Below are 21,910 nucleotides of genomic sequence, written 5' to 3'. Positions count from 1 at the left end.
CAAACAGTTCAAATTAAGCAGTAACGTAAAATATAGTATTCCTTAATTAGGCAGGTAAAGTTCATCAAAATAAGTAAGGATAACGATTAATAATAAAATAATTAGGTCTGACCTGAGAACACAGGAATTGTTACTTGTCCATTTGTTATGAACAGCAGCGTGGTACTCAGAGGGAGAGCGGTTGCGGCTGCAGCTGATGACGTCACCGCTACTTGCTGTGCTGTGTATGAAGCTGCTTGAATCCTGTTACCTTGTAAATGCTTCAGGGTTTGATGTTGGTTTAGGTTGGTTTCCTTTTAGTATGAAATATCTTCCAGTGTTGAATTGAGTAGAAGAGCTGCTAGATGTAGGAATGAAAAATAAGAGAAGTTATCAGTAACTCTTCAAATAAGAATTTATGAGGCTGTTGGAGAGTGAGGAAAACTCTCAGTGTAACACTTGTGCTGTGAATCCTTTCTCAATTAACCAGCAATGAATGCTGGGGGGAAGTGCTTGATATAGGAGGCTCTTAAAGGGACAGATCATTAGCAAGCAGTAACCCTGACAGAGCCCCCCACAAAAAGAACCACAGCGAGGTTCAAGGCCTAGGACGATCAGGGTTACGTCTATGGAAGAGGGAAATCAGACGTGGAGCAGATATGTTCGAGGCAGGCTCCCAGGAATCATCCTCATGGCCAAAACCTTTCCAATGAACCAAATAGAAAAGATTCCCACGACGTAGTCTAGAATCCAGAATGCTATGAACCTCATACTGGCAATCAAGATTAGCAGAAGGTATTGGGTCTTCTGATGTAATATTTGTTATGGGTAGGTTGCAAGGTTTGATAAGAGACACATGAACTGTTTTCAAGATTGAAGATCTAAGATTTGGAGGTATGTATAGCTTCCCGTCCTTATAGAGTAAGCCATCAGAATTGTAAGTAAGATCTGTATGAGGTACTGATGGATCAATAGCAGTAGCATCTTTTATCACTGTAGTTAAACTTGTTATAACTCCAATGATAGAGTCCTTAGGAACAATAGTAGTAGGAATGCATGGTATTATAGGTTTAGGACCTTGTCTAGAGAGGGCGTCAGCCTTGCCATTTTTTGTACCAGGCCTGTAGGTAATGATGTAATGGAAACGAGAGAAGTAAAGACTCCAGCGTAATTGTCTGGAGGATAGAGTTCGATTAGACTGAAGATATTGCAGATTTTTGTGGTCAGTATATATGACAGTTGGTTGTGTTGCACCCTCAAGCAAATGCCTCCAGTGATCGAAGGAACACTTTATTGCAAGTAATTCTTTCTCGCCAACTGGATAATTTAACTCTGCTGGTTGCATCAATCTAGAGAAGAATGCGACCGGATGTAAGGGTTCTTTGAATGATTTCCTTTGAGAGAGGATTGCCCCTATTGCGAACTCAGAAGCGTCAACTTCCAGGATAAATTGCTTTTCTAAATCCGGGTATTGGAGAATGGGTGCTGTAGTGAATTTATTTTTTAAAAGGTCAAATACCTGTTGAGTATGGCTAGTCCACCTGAAAGGATGATTCAATTTGGTGAGTTCAGTAAGAGGTTTGGTAATAGCAGCAAATCCAGGAATGAATTTCCTATAATAATTTGAGAAGCCAAGGAACCGTTGAACATCTTTCTTACATTGAGGAGTCGGCCAATTATGAATGGCCTGAACCTTGTCATCTTGCATCTTGATTCCTTCAGGAGAGATGTTATACCCCAGAAAAGAGATATTATTTGATTCAAATATACATTTTTCTAGTTTAGCGTATAGGTTATTTTTTCGTAACCTAGTGAGAACTTCTCTAACATGCATTCTATGTTGATCTAAATTTTGTGAGTAAACTAGAATATCGTCCAAATAGACAACAACATATACATCCAAAATATCTCTGAAAAGATCATTGATTAAGCATTGGAATGTTGCTGGGGCATTGCACAGACCGAATGGCATCACTGTATATTCGAATAGCCCATATCTAGTCCGAAAAGCAGTGAGCCATTCGTCGCCAGCTCTCATTCGTATAAGATTATAGGCACCTCGAAGATCCAATTTAGTGAAAATTGAGGCCCCCCTTAATCTTTCAATTAATTCAGGGATTAAAGGTAGGGGGTACCTGTTTTTTCTGGTACGCCTGTTCAATTCCCTGTAATCAATGATTGGTCTTAACGTGCCATCTTTATTGGTAACAAAAAATATGCCTGCACCTGCAGGAGAGGTACTAGGTCTTATAAAACCTTTTCGGAGGTTCTCATCGATATAATTTTTAAGGTGTTCTAGTTCTGGTTTGGAAAGGGGGTAGATATGTCCATAGGGAATTGAAACTCCTGGGAGTAAATCAATAGGACAATCGTAATCCCTATGAGGGGGCAAACATTCAGCTTCTTTTTTATTAAAAACATCTGAGAAGTCTGCATATTGTTTGGGTAAAATATTATCCTCAACCTGTAGCATAATTAAATCTGATGATGTCTCACCATTTTGAGTGAGATGAGGAAAAGATAAACTGAGGTCATTCCAGTTTATAGTTGGTTTGTTTTTACAAAACCAATTTATACCAAGGATTACATTAAACATTGGTGAAGATATGACATCAAAAGTGAGTGTTTCTGTGATGTGTGTGCAAGATATTACCTGTAATGGTGTAGTTTGGTGTGTGACAGGACCTGATTTTAAAAAAGAGCCATCAATGACCTTCACAGAGACTGGAGTTTTCTTAGAGACTAGAGGTATTTTATTCTGTTTCACAAAAGAAAAATCAACAAAATTTCTACATGAGCCGGTGTCCAGGATAGCTTCAGTTGTTATCCTGATTTGATCCCACTGTAAAATAATAGGGATAGTTAAATATGATGGTTTAATGGTTTTCATTAACAGGGATTCAGAGATGTTAGGCAACCTACCCTTCTTATTCCTAGCCAGAACAGGGCAGTCCTTTACTTCATGTGTAGGGCAGGCACAATACATGCACAAACTATGCAACTTCCTCCTAGTCTTTTCCTGAGAGGAGAGGGGACCCTTTATGAAGCCTATGTCCATAGGTTGTGGTGATTCCTTAGTTTGATAAACAGGTGTGGAGAGAAAGCTTTTTGTACCGCTAGCCTTTTCAGAGCGGCGTTCCCTAAGCCGTCTATCTATGTTAATAGTGAGAGAAAAGAAATCTTCCAATGAATCTGGAATACCTGTGCGTGAAAGCTCATCCTTTATATCCTCAGATAATCCTAAACGATATTGAGTTTTAAGGGAGACCTCATTCCATCCCGAATCACGGGCAGAAATTTTAAATTGTGTGATGTAAGACTCCACTGGGTTCTTTCTTTGTTTTAAAGATCTAAGTAAGTTTTCAGCTGTGACCTGTTTGAAAGGGTCATCATATAATGCTGACATTTGATCAAAGAATTCATCTAGAGATCCCAGTATTGCATCATTATTTTCAAAAAAAGAGTCAGCCCAAGCCCTAGGTTCCCCCCTCAAATATGATATCACAGTGAGCACTCTTGATCTTTCTGTGGGATAAGTACGTGGCTTTAATTGAAAAAGCAACAAACAGGAGTTTTTAAACTCTCTGAATCTTGAACGGTCACCAGAGAATTTTTCTGGGGGGGAGACCAAAGGTTCAGGGATAGAATCTGCACTTGCAGGTTTAGGTGCCAGAGTCTCTCTTAAGCAGGCCTTCAAAGCCTGATTTTCCACTTGTAATTCATGGAAAGAACCTGATAAAGCTTCTAATCTATCTGACAAGACTTGAACTTTATCACTTAAAAGATCTTGTTCCATAATTGCTGTTGAAAGTATATGTTTAGTATAGGATAATTCTGTGTACACAAACACTAAATCCTTTCTTCCTTATGGCTGGTTAATTCTGTAATAGTCTGTATTTGTAGCAATTTGAACAAGCATTTAATTTTGTTTTATAAATAAGAACCAACAATTTCCTCAAAAGTAGGTTTGTAACATAAAAGAAGCTTGATGAATTCGTTTTCAGTGCTTCATATAATGTATTACTATTTGCCCAATAAGTGACAGTTTATTAACTTCATAAACTGTATTACTTTCAGGGCATTTGATAATGCAAACAGTTCAAATTAAGCAGTAACGTAAAATATAGTATTCCTTAATTAGGCAGGTAAAGTTCATCAAAATAAGTAAGGATAACGATTAATAATAAAATAATTAGGTCTGACCTGAGAACACAGGAATTGTTACTTGTCCGTTTGTTATGAACAGCAGCGTGGTACTCAGAGGGAGAGCGGTTGCGGCTGCAGCTGATGACGTCACCGCTACTTGCTGTGCTGTGTATGAAGCTGCTTGAATCCTGTTACCTTGTAAATGCTTCAGGGTTTGATGTTGGTTTAGGTTGGTTTCCTTTTAGTATGAAATATCTTCCAGTGTTGAATTGAGTAGAAGAGCTGCTAGATGTAGGAATGAAAAATAAGAGAAGTTATCAGTAACTCTTCAAATAAGAATTTATGAGGCTGTTGGAGAGTGAGGAAAACTCTCAGTGTAACGCTTGTGCTGTGAATCCTTTCTCAATTAACCAGCAATGAATGCTGGGGGGAAGTGCTTGATATAGGAGGCTCTTAAAGGGACAGATCATTAGCAAGCAGTAACCCTGACACGTCGCTTGTCACTAGATACATATTGGCTTCCCAATTTATATTTTCTAATAATTTAATGACACTTGTTGAGTCTCGTAAATATGAGGGTAGTGCCTTAACATAGGGTTGTAAGAATTGATCCACATATTTAGATACATTTGCTGTAATCGATTGAATTCCTAAAATAATCGGCCTACCAGGCGGGTTTTTAGGGGATTTGTGAATCTTCAGGAGGAAATAAAATATCGGGATTCTGGGGTGTGTTGGAATTAAATATTGATATTCTATTTCCTTTAATATCCCTTCCATTTTTGCATCATCAAGCATTTTTATTAACCTCTTTTTTTACTTATTTGTGGGGTTATTAATCAGCTTTCCATAGGTAGTGGTATCCTCTAATAGTCTATGTGCTTCATTAAGTAAGCACTGGTGTCCATAATGACCACCCTTTCCCCTTTATCGGCCGGATTAATAATGATGTCTTTGTCTTCTTGTAAATGCTTAAATCTATCTCTTTCTTTTTTATTATTATTGTATAGATTTTTAACTTTTTGGGGGATAACTATTTCCTCTAGATCTTTCAATACATTAGCCTCAAATAGTTCTAGATTTCGTCCCTTGTCATGAACAGGGTAAAATTTAGATTTTAATTTCAGATCAGTGTGTGTAAAAGCTTTATTCTCTTTAGGATTGTTATTTACTATTTGTCTTTCTAATGGAGTTTTCAGAAAATAGTGTCAGGTTCCTAACAAAGGTTTTTACATGAATATGTGTCTCAAATTTATTTAGTCTTTGCGTGGAGGCAAAAGTCAACCCCAAATTAAGATTTTTTTTCTTCCTCTTTAGTTAGATTTTTACTACTTATATTAAAAATCCACCAATAAACAAGTGCTGTCCATGGTTCTAAACCAAAAAAATAGCGTAGATGCCTTCTTTTTAAAATAAAGATAGCAAGAGAATGAAGAAAATTGATAATAGGAGTAAATTAGAAAGTTTCTTAAAATTGCATGCTCTATCTGAATCACGAAATAAAAAATTTGGGTTCAGTGTCCCTTTAAGCATTTACAAGAAGACAAAGACATCATTATTAACAAAGGGGGAGGGGTGGTCATTATGGACACCAGTGCTTACATTAATGAAGCACATAGACTATTAGAGGATACCACTACCTATGAAAAACTGATTAATAACTAGGCTGATCATATTGCCGCTTTAAGAAGGGACATATACAGGGAGTGCAGAATTATTAGGCAACTTGTATTTTTGAGGATTAATTTTATTATTGAACAACAACCATGTTCTCAATGAACCCAAAAAACTCATTAATATCAAAGCTGAATAGTTTTGGAAGTAGTTTTTAGTTTGTTTTTAGTTATAGCTATTTTAGGGGGATATCTGTGTGTGCAGGTGACTATTACTGTGCATAATTATTAGGCAACTTAACAAAAAACAAATATATACCCATTTCAATTATTTATTTTTACTAGTGAAACCAATATAACAGCTCAACATTCACAAATATACATTTCTGACATTCAAAAACAAAACAAAAACAAATCAGTGACCAATATAGCCACCTTTCTTTGCAAGGACACTCAAAAGCCTGCCATCCATGGATTCTGTCAGTGTTTTGATCTGTTCACCATCAACATTGCGTGCAGCAGCAACCACAGCCTCCCAGACACTGTTCAGAGAGGTGTACTGTTTTCCATCCTTGTAAATCTCACATTTGATGATGGACCACAGGTTCTCAATGGGGTTCAGATCAGGTGAACAAGGAGGCCATGTCATTAGATTTTCTTCTTTTATACCCTTTCTTGCCAGCCACGCTGTGGAGTACTTGGACGCGTGTGATGGAGCATTGTCCTGCATGAAAATCATGTTTTTCTTGAAGGATGCAGACTTCTTCCTGTACCACTGCTTGAAAAAGGTGTCTTCCAGAAACTGGCAGTAGGACTGGCAGTTGAGCTTGACTCCATCCTCAACCCGAAAAGGCCCCACAAGCTCATCTTTGATGATACCAGCCCAAACCAGTACTCCACCTCCACCTTGCTGGCGTCTGAGTCGGACTGGAGCTCTCTGAACTTTACCAATCCAGCCATGGGCCCATCCATCTGGCCCATCAAGACTCACTCTCATTTCATCAGTCCATAAAACCTTAGAAAAATCAGTCTTGAAATATTTCTTGGCCCAGTCTTGACGTTTCAGCTTGTGTGTCTTGTTCAGTGGTGGTCGTCTTTCAGCCTTTCTTACCTTGGCCATGTCTCTGAGTATTGCACACCTTGTGCTTTTGGGCACTCCAGTGATGTTGCAGCTCTGAAATATGGCCAAACTGGTGGCAAGTGGCATCTTGGCAGCTGCACGCTTGACTTTTCTCAGTTCATGGGCAGTTATTTTGCGCCTTGGTTTTTCCACACGCTTCTTGCGACCCTGTTGACTATTTTGAATGAAACGCTTGATTGTTCGATGATCACGCTTCAGAAGCTTTGCAATTTTAAGAGTGCTGCATCCCTCTGCAAGATATCTCACTATTTTTGACTTTTCTGAGCCTGTCAAGTCCTTCTTTTGACCCATTTTGCCAAAGGAAAGGAAGTTGCCTAATAATTATGCACACCTGATATAGGGTGTTGATGTCATTAGACCACACCCCTTCTCATTACAGAGATGCACATCACCTAATATGCTTAATTGGTAGTAGGCTTTCGAGCCTATACAGCTTGGAGTAAGACAACATGCATAAAGAGGATGATGTGGTCAAAATACTCATTTGCCTAATAATTCTGCACTCCCTGTATAAAAAATAAATACAGTATGTTAGGGTTCTTATACAAAACATTTCTTTAAACAGTGCTGAAAACAGCCCTGACATATATATTTTTCATATGTGTCCCGTTTTAAAGCGACAATATGGTCACCCTATTAATAACCCCACAAATAAGTACAAAAAGAGGTTAATAAAAATGCTTGATAATGCAAAAATGGAAGGGATATTAAAGGAAAGAGAATATCAATATTTAATTTCAACACACCCCAGAATCCCAATATTTTATTTCCTCCCGAAGATCCACAAATCCCTTAAAAACCCGCCTGGTAGGCAGATTATTTCAGGAATTCAATCGATTACAGCAAATGTATCTAAATATGTGGATCAATTCTTACAACCCTATGTTAATGCACTACCCTCGTATTTACGAGACTCAACAAGTGTCATTAAGTTATTAGAAAATATAAATTGGGAAGCCAATATGTATCTAGTGACAAGCGACGTGACATCACTATACACGAACATACCACACAATTAGAGGATTGAAGCCATTGAATATTTTCTGAATGAAGACAAATTTACATTAGGTAGAGCTTTTCAGCACAACCGGCTTAGGTGCTGCACGTCACCCAGGGACCACTGCCTAGGTCCCCAGTTCAAAATTCAAAGAAAAAACCAGGCAGGTGACAGCAGATATTAATTCTTTTATTAAGGAGGTAAAAAAAGGCAACGTTTCGGGATTAGTCTCCCTTATTCATGCCATATCTGATACAAACTAACAATTGACTTATATACATGTATACCACTAGGTGGCGCTCAAGTGTATTTAACACTTTCTTATCCAACACTTTAACTTACTCATAACTTAAACTTACACTTAAACATTACTTATTCCATATACATGATAGTATTTCCATGATTAGTTAAATTACTATTTTCTTATCAAACCTTCACAGCAATGAATTATAATTTACATCTTAACAGTAATAATCATAGAAATACTGTGAGGTCCCAGTCTCTATTCAAACCTTTAGGCTCAGGACTCCCCAATTCATATATCCAATATGCTTCTTTTTGTTTTAGTAGAATTTCTCTATCCCCTCCTCTACGTGGGATATCAACTTTATCAATTATTTGAAATTTCAACTGACTTATAGAATGGTTTGCTTTTATAAAGTGGGCAGCTAGGGGGGCTTTTACGTTACCAGTTCTAATGTTGCTCTTATGTTCAATAATTCTCTCCTTAGCGGATCTGGTCGATTCCCCTATATAGACCCCCCCACATGGACATTTAATCATATATATTATAAAAGTAGTCAAGCATGTATAATAACCTTTTATACTATATTTTTTGCCAGTGTGAGGGTGATAAAAAATTGACCCTTTATTCATGTTACTGCAACATAAACACCCTAAGCAGGGGTAACAACCGGTGTTTTTTGTGGTGATATACCTAGGTTTATTTTTGTTTTTACTACTAGGGCCAATATCAGCCTTAACCAATTTATTTTGGATATTACTACTTCTTTTAAAAGCAGACATAGGAGGGCTCTGAAATTCTAGAATAGATGGATTACAATCAGACAAAATATTCCAGTGTTTCCTAATGATGCGCTGTATTTCATTACTCTGTGCATTGTATTCTGTTACAAGAATAAGTCTATCTTTCTGATTATTTTCTTTCTTTACTCTATCCTTGGGATGCAATAAATCTGTTCTTGGAATTAATTTTACAGTTTCAATTTCTTTATTTATTAAACTCCTGAGATAGCCTCTTTCCAGAAATCTCTCACCCATCTCTGTCAGTCTCTTATTTAATATTTTTTCATCAGAGACAATTTTGCGCACTCTCAACATTTGACTGTGGGGTAGAGATTTCAGGAGTGAGGGCGGATGAGCACTTTCAAAGTGCAAAAGACTGTTGCGATCAGTCTTTTTCTTAAATAAGTCAGTTTTAAATTGATTGTCTGATTTCATTACTCTCACGTCCAGGAAGTCAACCACCTCCTCACTCCAGGTCAATTTAAATTTTATATATCTTGATGATGAATTCAAATCATTCACAAACCTTTCAAGGGTTCCAACGTCGCCCCACCAGATGCCAAAAATATCGTCAATATACCGCCACCAGGTGGCGCCATATTGAACAAATAATTCATTAGAGAAAACAAATTTTTCCTCAAAGAGGTTCATAAAAATATTTGCATAATTTGGGGCGACGTTGGAACCCATGGCGGTACCTTGGAGTTGGAGGAAATAGTCATCCTGGAAGAGAAAGTAGTTTCCACATAATATAATTGTCAGAAGCTGGACAAAAAAATCTATTTGTGCAGAGGTATATTGAGTGTCATTCCTTAATACATTTTCTACGGCATCAATGCCACTTGAATGTTTTATGTTCGTGTAGAGACTCTCTACATCTAAACTAAACATAATAAATTTACTGCTAGAAAGGTCTAAGGAATCTAATTTACACAAAAAATCATTGGTATCTTTAATAAAGGAACTGGAACGTTCATCATAGGGTCGTAAGATCTTATCCAAAAATATTGAAATATTTGTAAAAACTGAATTGGTGCTAGCAACAATTGGGCGCCCTGGGGGATTTTTAATATCCTTATGTATTTTGGGTAGAACATACATAACAGGTGTATATGGATTATCTACCTGCAAAAAAGAAGCAACATCTTTACCTATTATCCCATTATTTTCAGCTTTTAGAATAATCATTCTAATTTCTTTTTGTAATTTAAATACAGGATTATAGTTAAGTTTTTTATATACTGCCTTATTATTCAGTTGATTTTTAATTTCATTAATATAGGCATTTTTATCTAACACCACTGTTGCTCCTCCCTTGTCCGCTCTTTTTAAAATAATCTCAGGGTGTTCTTGTAATTTCTTTAGGGCTAAATGATGTTCTATAATCATGTTATTACCTGTCTGTTTAAAGGTATTTCCATTTATTCTATATTTTTCAACTTTTGTTTGTAGTTTAGAAATATCCTTCTGAACTAAAGTTGAAAAAGTCCCTATACTGTGATTATTTACAACCGGGTTATATTTACTTTTCTTTCTTAACCCAAACTGTTTCAAATGGATCGTAGGATTCTCATTACTTAAATTCACATTTTCTGCCCAATTCAAAGTTTTTAACTTTAAAGTTCTTATAAATCTGTGCAGGTCTTTTTGCAACTAAAAAAAATTACAATTTTTAACTGGGCAGAATGAAAGACCTTTGTTTAATAATTCAAGTTCAGGTTTAGAAAGTTCGTGTTTAGAGATGTTAACAACATTATTTTTGTATGTCTCTGGTGGGGTGGACGTTAGTATAGCAATATCAGAACTATTGCTTACCCTTGATAAACGGACCTCTTCCCGTTTGTAATCATGGTGGTCCCCATTTAGTGTCCTCGCCTTGAGCGTACTGGTCGTGCTGTTTTCTTTTTGGTTTCTTTCTTTGTATCCTTTGAGCTGTCGCTGATGTTTGCGCCCACCTCGTCTCTGTCTGGATCTGACTCCCCTGGCGATGAATCCTGTGACTCTGTACTGCTGCCGCTTTGCGTCGACCCATGGCTCTGACGTCTTCTGGTGCGCGGCGTGTATCTCCGTTGGGCGCCCTCTGGGTCATAGCGCCATCTGTACACTTTGCCGGTGGAGTAGTCCGATTCATCTCGGGCAAATTTTGTGCGTTTCCTCTCCTCTATTGTTTTCTTCAGCTCAGCGATCTTCATATTGGTGTCTTGTAATATTTTCTCCAACTCAGCTGTCTGTAAGTTTTTTCTTAGGCTATTTTCCATTTCAGCCAGTTTGACATTCTGCTCTTCAATTTCTTTATTTAAGCACTCAACAGTTAGGACAATAATGTCCATTGAACATTTGTTCAATATATGTTCAAAGCGGTTACAATAGTCCTGGTTCTCCTTCATTAGTGTAGGTCTTGCTCCCATCCTCAAACCCCTTGGAATTCGCTTAACCCGGTGATATTCCGCCAGGGTATTCGCATGCAGGTTAAAGGCCAGGTTCTTTTTGGACAACTTTTCATATTCCTGAGTTGTATGTTCAGACGGGGCTACTTTCAGAAAGTCTCTTGACCCTTTCGTTAGAGTTGTTATTCTTGCGGCTTCTAGTTCAGAGTAAGAAAATGTGATACAGGTATCTTGTTTATCCTCCATTTTGAGAGCCAGGTGCACGAAAACAGGCAGGAACACTGTAGATTAGGTAGAGCTTTTCAGCACAACCGGCTTAGGTGCTGCACGTCACCCAGGGACCACTGCCTAGGTCCCCAGTTCAAAATTCAAAGAAAAAAGCAGGCAGGTGACAGCAGATATTCATTCTTTTATTAAGGAGGTAAAAAAAGGCAACGTTTCGGGATTAGTCTCCCTTATTCATGCCATACCTGATACAAACTAACAATTGACTTATATACATGTATACCACTAGGTGGCGCTCAAGTGTATTTAACACTTTCTTATCCAACACTTTAACTTACTCATAACTTAAACTTACACTTAAACATTACTTATTCCATATACATGATAGTATTTCCATGATTAGTTAAATTACTATTTTCTTATCAAACCTTCACAGCAATGAATTATAATTTACATCTTAACAGTAATAATCATAGAAATACTGTGAGGTCCCAGTCTCTATTCAAACCTTTAGGCTCAAGACTCCCCAATTCATATATCCAATATGCTTCTTTTTGTTTTAGTAGAATTTCTGTATCCCCTCCTCTACGTGGGATATCAACTTTATCAATTATTTGAAATTTCAACTGACTTATAGAATGGTTTGCTTTTATAAAGTGGGCAGCTAGGAGGGCTTTTACATTACCAGTTCTAATGTTGCTCTTTTGTTCAATAATTCTCTCCTTAGTGGATCTGGTCGATTCCCCTATATAGACCCCCCCACATGGACATTTAATCATAAATATTATAAAAGTAGTCAAGCATGTATAATAACCTTTTATACTATATTTTTTGCCAGTGTGAGGGTGAAAAAACAAAAATAAACCTAGGTATATCACCACAAAAAACACCGGTTGTTACCCCTGCTTAGTGTGTTCATGTTGCAGTAATATGAATAAAGGGTCAATTTTTTATCACCCTCACACTGGCAAAAAATATAGTATAAAATGTTATTATACATGCTTGACTACTTTTATAATATATATGATTAAATGTCCATGTGGGGGGGTCTATATAGGGGAATCGACCAGATCAGCTAAGGAGAGAATTATTGAACATAAGAGCAACATTAGAACTGGTAACGTAAAAGCCCCCCTAGCTGCCCACTTTATAAAAGCAAACCATTCTATAAGTCAGTTGAAATTTCAAACAATTGATAAAGTTGATATCCCACGTAGAGGAGGGGATAGAGAAATTCTACTAAAACAAAAAGAAGCATATTGGATATATGAATTGGGGAGTCTTGAGCCTAAAGGTTTGAATAGAGACTGGGACCTCACAGTATTTCTATGATTATTACTGTTAAGATGTAAATTATAATTCATTGCTGTGAAGGTTTGATAAGAAAATAGTAATTTAACTAATCATGGAAATACTATCATGTATATGGAATAAGTAATGTTTAAGTGTAAGTTTAAGTTATGAGTAAGTTAAAGTGTTGGATAAGAAAGTGTTAAATACACTTGAGCGCCACCTAGTGGTATACATGTATATAAGTCAATTGTTAGTTTGTATCAGGTATGGCATGAATAAGGGAGACTAATCCCGAAACGTTGCCTTTTTTTACCTCCTTAATAAAAGAATTAATATCTGCTGTCACCTGCCTGCTTTTTTCTTTGAAGACAAATTTACATCAGGAACAAAAACAGTTTATTATCTGCAGTATTCATTTCATCTTGCATTATAATTATTTCTCTTTTGGAGATATCTTCTATAATCAAATAAAGGGCACAGCAATGGGGACCAGGTTCTCCCCAAATTACGCAAATCTGTACATGGGTAAATGGGAACAAGAGTTCCTACAAGGGGGCGGACTTGGGTAGAACTTGGTCTCTTTTAATAGATACATAGATGATATTTTGATCATATGGAAGGGGGAAAGAAACGAACTTGAGGAACATATGAAGTCTATGAATTTGAAAAATAAAGGTTTGCATTTTACTTATACAGCTAGTAAAGAAAAAATGTATTCCTGGATTTAGAAATAAGGGTTACCGAAAATGGTTTAAACACATGTACTCATTTTAAAAATTTTTTGATAGTAACAACTAAATATATATAAAAAGTTGCCATTTACAAAAATGGAAAAATAATATTCCATATGGACAAACATTAAGAATCAGAAAAAATTGTACCAATATTGTGTATTTTGAAACCCAAATAAAAATACTGGAACAAAAATTTAATGAGAGGGGATACAAACATGATATAATACAAAATGCCATTAATAAAGCAAGGGATACAAACAGAGAAGAATTGATATCTGGTAGCAATAGAAGAGAAGAATTTAATGTAGAAAATATAAAATCAAACATAGAAACACCATTTGTAACTACATATAATAGGGACTTCAAACTGATGGAGAGAATATTGATGAAACATTGGAATCTAGTTCAAAGAGATCTAATTATTGGAGAGAAAGTTACGCCTGTACCTAAAATTATGTAAAAATTATATATCGGAAAAACAAAAATTTAAAAAATGTATTGGCCCCAAGTGAATTTAGACAGAGTAGAGAAAGAATTAAAGGAGACAAGGATATGTATGCTCAAAAGCTAAATGGTTTCTTCCCATGTTTGACATGTAAAGCATGCAAACATGGAGTAAAAACTAAAGAATTCATATAATTTCAAACGAAAGAAAAAATTGAGATCAGAGACACCATTAGGTGTACAGATAAAGGCATAATTTACGTAATAGAATGTAGCTGTAAATTTCAATATTTGGGAGAAACTACTAGATCTCTCAAAGATAGAATTAGAGAACATCATTGCTGCATTAGAAAAGGAAATTTAGATACATACATCTACAAAAATTTTAGAGAGGTTCATAATAACAGAGAGAAATGTCTGAAATACTGGGGAGTATGTAAAGTTAAGCCCAACTGGAGGGGAGGGGATTTTTAACAAAAACTGTTACATAAAGAAGCTGAACTCATTTGCAAAATGAAAACCCTGAAACCAAAAGGTCTGAATTCAGAAATTGACCTTAGCCCATTTTTGTGATAAAGCCTATCTCTACTTTTATTAGATTTTTGAAATACATCTCACATAGTTAAAACAACCAAATATACAAGTGGGTATCGCTAATTCCATCACAATGAAATGAATACTCCATGAGGGAAGGGTATATGTAGCTATTAAAATAGGTCTATTTAAAACATGTTCATATACAAAAGTAGGTCAATTGTCCCAATGTATTGATAACTCCCAAAGTTTATTATATGTTGATTCACTTTTGAAGTTAAAATAATATATCACAATATATCGATTATGGTATCATAAATTACCTTCTCAAAATGAATGTTGACATATGATATAGTAAATTCAATAGACATAGATCACATTATCTTAATTTATTTAATCTTATCTTGGGCTTTCATGTTATTGTAACAAAATAAATCTGTTAATATATCACTTTTAGATTTATAATAATGTGAAATATGACACAAATTTGAGAATTATAATCAATGTTTTACATGTACAGATCTCTTACAATGAGAGCTGTAAACTAATACCACCTTCATTTTAGATTAAAAAAAGGAATGTCATAATACCACCTTAATTATAATCCAATGAAAAGCGAGTATTGCATTTAAAAGGAACAAGGATCCCACTCAATTACATCCTTGATAAAGCCCATGGAGTAAAAACTAAAGAATTAATATAATTTCAAACAAAAGAAAAAATGGAAATCAGAGACACCATTAGGTGTACAGATAAAGGCATAATTTACGTAATAGAATGTAGCTGTAAATTTCAATATTTGGGAGAAACTACTGTATATCTCACGAAGATAGAATTAGAGAACATCATTGCTGCATTAGAAAAGGAAATTTAGATACATACATCTACAAACATTTTAGAGAGGTTCATAACAACAGAGAGAAATATGTGAAATACTGGGGAGTATGTAAAGTTAAGCCCAACTGGAGGGGAGGGGATTTTTAGCAAAAACTGTTACATAAAGAAGCTGAACTCATTTGCAAAATGAAAACCCTGAAACCAAAAGCCCTGAAACCAAAAGGTCTGAATTCAGAAATTGACCTTAGCCCCCGTTTTTGTAATAAAGCCTATCTCTACTTTTATGAGATTTTTGAAATACATCTCACATAGTTAAAACAACCAAATATACAAGTGGGTTTTGCTAATTCCATCACAATGAGATGAATACTCTCCATGAGGGAAGGGTATATATAGATATTAAAATAGGTCTATTTAAAACACGTTCATTTACAAAAGTAGGTCAATTTTCCCAATGGTAGAAATGTATTGATAACTCACAAAGTTTATTATATGTTGATTTGCTTTTGAAGTTAAAATAATATATCACAATATATCAATTATGGTATCATAGATTACCTTCTTGCATGAATGTCGACACATGATATAAGAAATTCAATAGACATAGATCACATTAACTTAATTTATTTAATCTTATCTTGGGATTTCATGTTATTGTAACAAAATAAATCTGTCAATATTTCACTTTTAGATTTATAATAATGTGAAATATGTCATAAATTTAAGAATTATAATCAATGTTTTACATGTACAGATCTATTACAATGAGAGATGTAAACTAATACCACCTTAATTTTAGATTATAAAAGAAATGTCATAATACCACCTTAATTATAATCCAGTGAAAAGCGAGTATTGCATTTAAAAGGAACCAGGATCCCACTCAATTACATCCTTGATAAAGCTCATTTGCCAGGGTGAAACGCATCAAAGGCTATGGCTGAGGTGCCTGATTCACCTTAGCTTTTTAATATGAGTACTTGTTGAAGCAGAAGTCACTTTAAGAGTGTATCGAAGAGACAGCAAAGACCGACAAAGAAAGACCAATAGCAGAGCTGTAATTGGGTCATGTGACAAACACAGAACTTTGGTCCTGACTGTGTACTCGCACACCGCAAGGAAAACAGACGCCAGAACCGGAGGGTGATACGAGCCACAAGGAGCAGTGAGAAGCAACCTTCCAGGAATAAGGTAATAATCCAGGTGGTGAGTGCGGTCGATGTTAGACCCACAAGCTTATTAATAGTTCTTGCCACAGTCGTCATTACTACAGTGATTGTTTAACAAAGGAACTGCAAATGATACATCTTGGAAATACATGCTACAATATAGCAAAAGTATACGCCACTAATGTTGCAATACTCTTAAAGACTGTTAGAAAGTTCAAGCATCTACTTAAAATGTTTAAAGAAACAAGGAAACCAAGGACTTTTTTAGTTTTTAGACATTTAAAGGTGGTTATTATTAATTTTAATAGCTCTTAAAGGGAGACGTCCCTAGTAAGAATATTTGAAAATTGGTTTATATTGTTAAGCATTTAGGAACACTAGGTATTAAAATGTAATCTATTTTATTATAGTTTGGCTATATTTGTGTTATATTGTAATCACAATATTACACACACTTTTTAATGTACATTTTTATGCACAATTTTATGCACACGTTTGAAATACAGAGTTTATGATTTTCTAAGGATTTGAACAGCTATATGAGGATAAGTTAGTTTACACGTTGTGTTATCATATTGGACCTTTTTTCATTCTCATTATAGAGGAACCCACTTATCATATTTTTCAATTGTTTAGTTAATATAAAAATAGTGGCTAACCCGAAATCTTCTCTATTGAAGATATAATAGATACTAACCCTCAGCATATATTCAAAACTCTTAATAGTGGTTAAATTTTGACTTCATTATATAGTTGGTACTAAAGTGGCCTACACACCCCTAGCGCACCTTGATCTTTGTCTTTCCATATTTTTGTAGTCCCTGGAAAAAGCTGAATTAGAAATTCACAGACAAAGGGTACATTGCAACCTGAATCTGGCTCTTTGTGCCACTGGACATTTTTTGAAAATCCTCAAAATAACTCAACACACAGCCATTAATGTCTAAACCATTGGCAACAAAAGCGAGTACACTCCTAAGTGAAAATGTCTAAATTGGGCCCAAAGTGTTAATATTTTGTGTGGCTACCATTATTTTCCAGCACTGCCTTAACCCTCTTGGACATGGAGTTCATCAGAGCTTCACAGGTTGCCAGTGGAGTCCTCTTACACTCTTCCATGACGACATCACAGAACTGGTGGATGTTAAAGACCTTGCGCTCCCGCACCTTCCGTTTGAGGATGCCCCACAGATGCTCAATAGGGTGTAGGTCTGGAGACATGCTTGGCCAGTCCATCACATTTACCCTCAGCTTCTTTAGCAAGGCAGTGGTCGTCTTGGAGGTGTGTTTGGGGTTGTTATCATGTTGGAATACTGCCCTGGGGCCCAGGGGAGGGGATCATGCTCTTCTTCAGTATGTCACAGTACATGTTGGCATTCATGGTTCCCTCAATGAACTGTAGCTCCCCAGTGCTGGCAGCACTCATGCAGGCCCAGACCATGACACTCCCACCACAATGCTTGACTGTAGGCAGAACACACTTGTCTTTGTACTCCTCACCTGGTTGCTGCCACACACACTTGACACAATCTGAACCAAATAAGTTTATCTTGGTCTCATCGGACCACAGGACATGTCCTTAGTCTACTTGTCTTCAGCAAACTGTTTGCAGGCTTTCTTGTGCATCATCTTTAGAAGAGGCTTCTTTCTGGGATGACAGCCATGCAGACCAATTTGATGCAGTATGTGGCATATGGTCTGAGCACTGACAGGCTGACCCCCCACCCCTTCAACCTTTGCAGCAATGCTGGCAGTACTCATATGTCTATATCCCAAAGACAACCTCTAGATATGACGCAGAGCACGTGCACCCAACTGCTTTGGTCGACTATGGCGAGGCCTGTTCTGAGTGGAACCTGTCCTGTGAAACCACTGTATGGTCTTGCCCACCGTGCTGCAGCTCAGTTTCAGGGTCTTGGCAATCTTCTTATAGCCTAGGCCATCTTTATGTAGAGCAACAATTCTTTTTTTCAGATCCTCAGAGAGTTCTTTGCCATGAGATGCCATGTTGAACTTCCAGTGACCAGTATGAGAGAGTGTGAGAGTGATAACACCAAATTTAACACACCTGCTCCATATTCACACCTGTGACCTTGTAACACTAACAAGTCATATGACACCGGGGAGGGAAAATGGATAATTGGGCCCAATTTGGGTGAGTGTACTCACTTTTTTTTGCCAACGGTTTAGACATTAATGGCTGTGTGTTGAGTTATTTTGAGGGGACAGCAAATTTACACTGTTATACAGGCTGTACACTCACTACTTTACATTGTAGCAAAGTGTCATTTCTTCAGTGTTGTCACATGAAAAGATAAAATAAAATATTTACAAAAATGTGAGGGGTGTACTCACTTTTGTGGGATAATATATATTATTTGAAGTTTTGCAAATATAATTATAAGGACTAGTAAATTAATGTTAATGAGTGAAGAGATAAATTAGTTTGATAAAACAGAGGAATCCCTTATGAAAGTTTTTAATTTTGACTTGAGGCTAAGGCTAAGGCTTAAAGGGACACTCAAGTCAAAATGAAAAACTTTCATGATTCAGATAGAGCATGGATTTTAAACAACTTTTCAATTTACTTCCATTAACAAAATGTGCACAGTCTTTTTATATTTACACTTTTTGAGTCACCAGCTCCTACTGAGCATGTGCAACAATTCACAGACTATACGTATATGCATTTGTGATTGGTTGATGGCTGTCACATGATGCAGGAGGAGTGCAAATAGACATAACTTGTCTTTGTCAGAAAAAAATCTACTACTCAAAGTGCTACGAGGCAGGGAAATATTGCAAGGGATCCACCTCTATTTTGAGGGACCCTGTCGAAATATTCCAAGCTTCCGACATAGCTGCTTACAGACGGCAACGATGAGAGGCATTTACTATACATGTCATTGGTCGGCAATGCTGGCTATAGATAACACCCAGCATCGCCGCCCATATTAATGATGTATAGTAAACGATCCCTTGGAATATAACTGCAGTGGGCCTAACCACCAATCCTAATACCCCTAAACCAAAGTACCCCACGATCGCAAAACTAGCACTACACTAATAAATATCTAAATTGTCACATACCCACTGCAAGTACCTTTTCTGTTAACCCTTATACCACCAATTACTCACTGCAAGTACCTATTCTATTAACCCCTATACCGCCATATACCCACTGCAATTAACTATCCTATTAACCCCTATACTGCCTCATATCCAGCATAATGTGCCTGTCCTGTTAACCCCAATACCACAACATACCCACTACAAATACCTATCTTATTAACCCCTAAACTGTCACTAGCCCACCGCAGGTACCCAACACTATTAACCCCTAAACCGCCTCTAGACCACCGCAATTACCCTAAACCACCACAACCTCCAACGCAAGCTAACCCTATTCTTTCTAACACCTACCACCCCCTCTAAACTATGTCCCCTAAGTTACATAAAAATAAAAAAATCTAAGTTACTGGGGGGGGGGGGTTACTGGTATTGTAGGGGGGTCCTGTGAAAAAAAATTGTAAAAGCGCTGTATTGACTTTAGGGCAATAAACTACAAAAGGCCTTTTTAACAGCTTTTGTAATTTATTTTTAGTATTAGGGTTTTTTTGTTTTGGGTGTGTATTTTAATGGGGCATGTAGGTTAGTGTTAGTTTTAATGGTTGTTTTTTTTATTTTGGATATTGTGTTTTATTATTTTTTGTAACTTAGATTGTTTTTATTTTATTGTAACTTAGTTTTTTTTTATTTTCATGTAACTTATGGGGGTTAGTTTAGAGGGGGAGGTTAGGTGTTAGGTAGTGTAGGGTTAGTTTACATATGGAGGTGGAGGTTTAGGCCTTAATCTCCTAAACACCCATAGCTGTATGGTAGTTGATGTTTAGCATTTAGTAGGCCTTAATCACCTAACCACCCCCCATACATGTATGGGGTTGATTAGATGATTATTGATGTTTAGCATTTAGTAGACCTTAATCACCTAACCTGGAGTTTGATTAGGTGATTAGGTTAGGGCAGCTTAGGGGTTAATAGTGTATTTTAGCATTTATCTACAATTTTTAAATTAATATGCATTATTATTTATGAATTGACTCCTAGTAGTGAGTGCTTTTTCTAAACACATTCCAGTGCCTGACCTGCTAGTGTCAAGTTTTCTATGTTTTGTAATTATTATTTTACTAGTTTCTTACATAAAAATAATATTTTAAGGATTATTTATATTTTCTTATCCCTGGAATTCCTCAATACTAAATACAGATAAGTGCTAATAAACAGCCAGATTACGAGTTTTGCGTTATGAGTGGCTCGCTAATAACTTGCAAGTTATTGTCACCGCTCACCTTTAATAGCGGTGCTATTACAGGTTTGCAAAAACCCGGCGTTTGCGGGCGATATGGCTGTTCCAATCAGCCAATAGAATGCAAGCTCAATCCTATTGGCTGTTTGGATCAGCCAATAGGATTAAAGCTCAATCCTATTGGCTGATTGCATCAGCTAATAGGATTTTTTACCCTTTAATTCCGATTGGCTGATAGAATTCTATCAGCCAATCAGAATTCAAGAGACGCCATCTTAGATGACGTCCCTTAAAGGGAACCTTCAGTGTATGGCTGGGACCGTATGAAGAGGATGCTCCACACCGGATGTCTTGAAGATGGACCTGCTCCATGCCGGAAGGATGAAGATAGAAGATGCCGTCTGGATGAAGACTTCTGCTCGTCTGCATGATGACATCTTGCCGCTTGAATGAAGACTTTTCCCGGCTTCGTTGAGTACTTCTTGCCACTTGGATGAAGACTTCTCCCGGCTGGATAAGGATGGATGTCCAGTCTTCAAAAACTGTAAGTGGATCTTCGGGGGTTAGTGTTAGGTTTTTTAAGGGTTTATTGGGTGGGTTTTATTTTTAGCTTAGGGTTTTGGGCAATGTAAAAGAGCTAAATTCCCTTTTAAGGGCAATGCCCATCCAAATGCCCTTTTCAGGGCAATGGGGAGCTTAGGTTTATTTAGATAGGATTTTTTTGGGGGGATTGGTTGTGAGGGTGGTGGATTTTACTGTTGGGGGGGTGTTTGTATGTTTTTTATACAGGTAAAAGAGCTGATTTCTTTGGGGCAATGCCCCGCAAAAGGCCCTTTTAAGGGCTATTGGCAGTTTAGTGTAGGCTAGGGGTTTTATTATTTTGATAGGGCTATTAGATTAGGTGTAATTAGTTTAAATATTTGATAATTTATTTTTTATTTTGAGTAACTTAGTGTTTTTATTTTTGTAATTTAGTTAATTGTATTTCATTAATGTAATTTATTTCATTTTAGTGTAATGTTAGGTTTAACTGTAAGACAGGTTAGGTTTTATTTCACAAGTAAATGTGTATTTATTTT

The 21,910-nt window shown here is 36.6% G+C and overlaps 1 protein-coding gene across 1 annotated transcript in view; it reads right to left on the bottom strand.

The window, feature by feature from the left end:
- The window catches only part of DPP6 (dipeptidyl peptidase like 6), a 1,272,214-nt gene that overhangs the window by 272,654 nt on the left and 977,650 nt on the right, over window positions 1–21,910 (bottom strand). The window lies entirely within an intron of this gene.

Source organism: Bombina bombina, chromosome 5 (assembly GCF_027579735.1).
Source record: "Bombina bombina isolate aBomBom1 chromosome 5, aBomBom1.pri, whole genome shotgun sequence".
Classification (NCBI taxonomy): Eukaryota; Metazoa; Chordata; class Amphibia; order Anura; family Bombinatoridae; genus Bombina; species Bombina bombina.
Note: the sequence above shows the minus strand (reverse complement) of the source record. Positions and strands in the feature narration are given on the sequence as shown.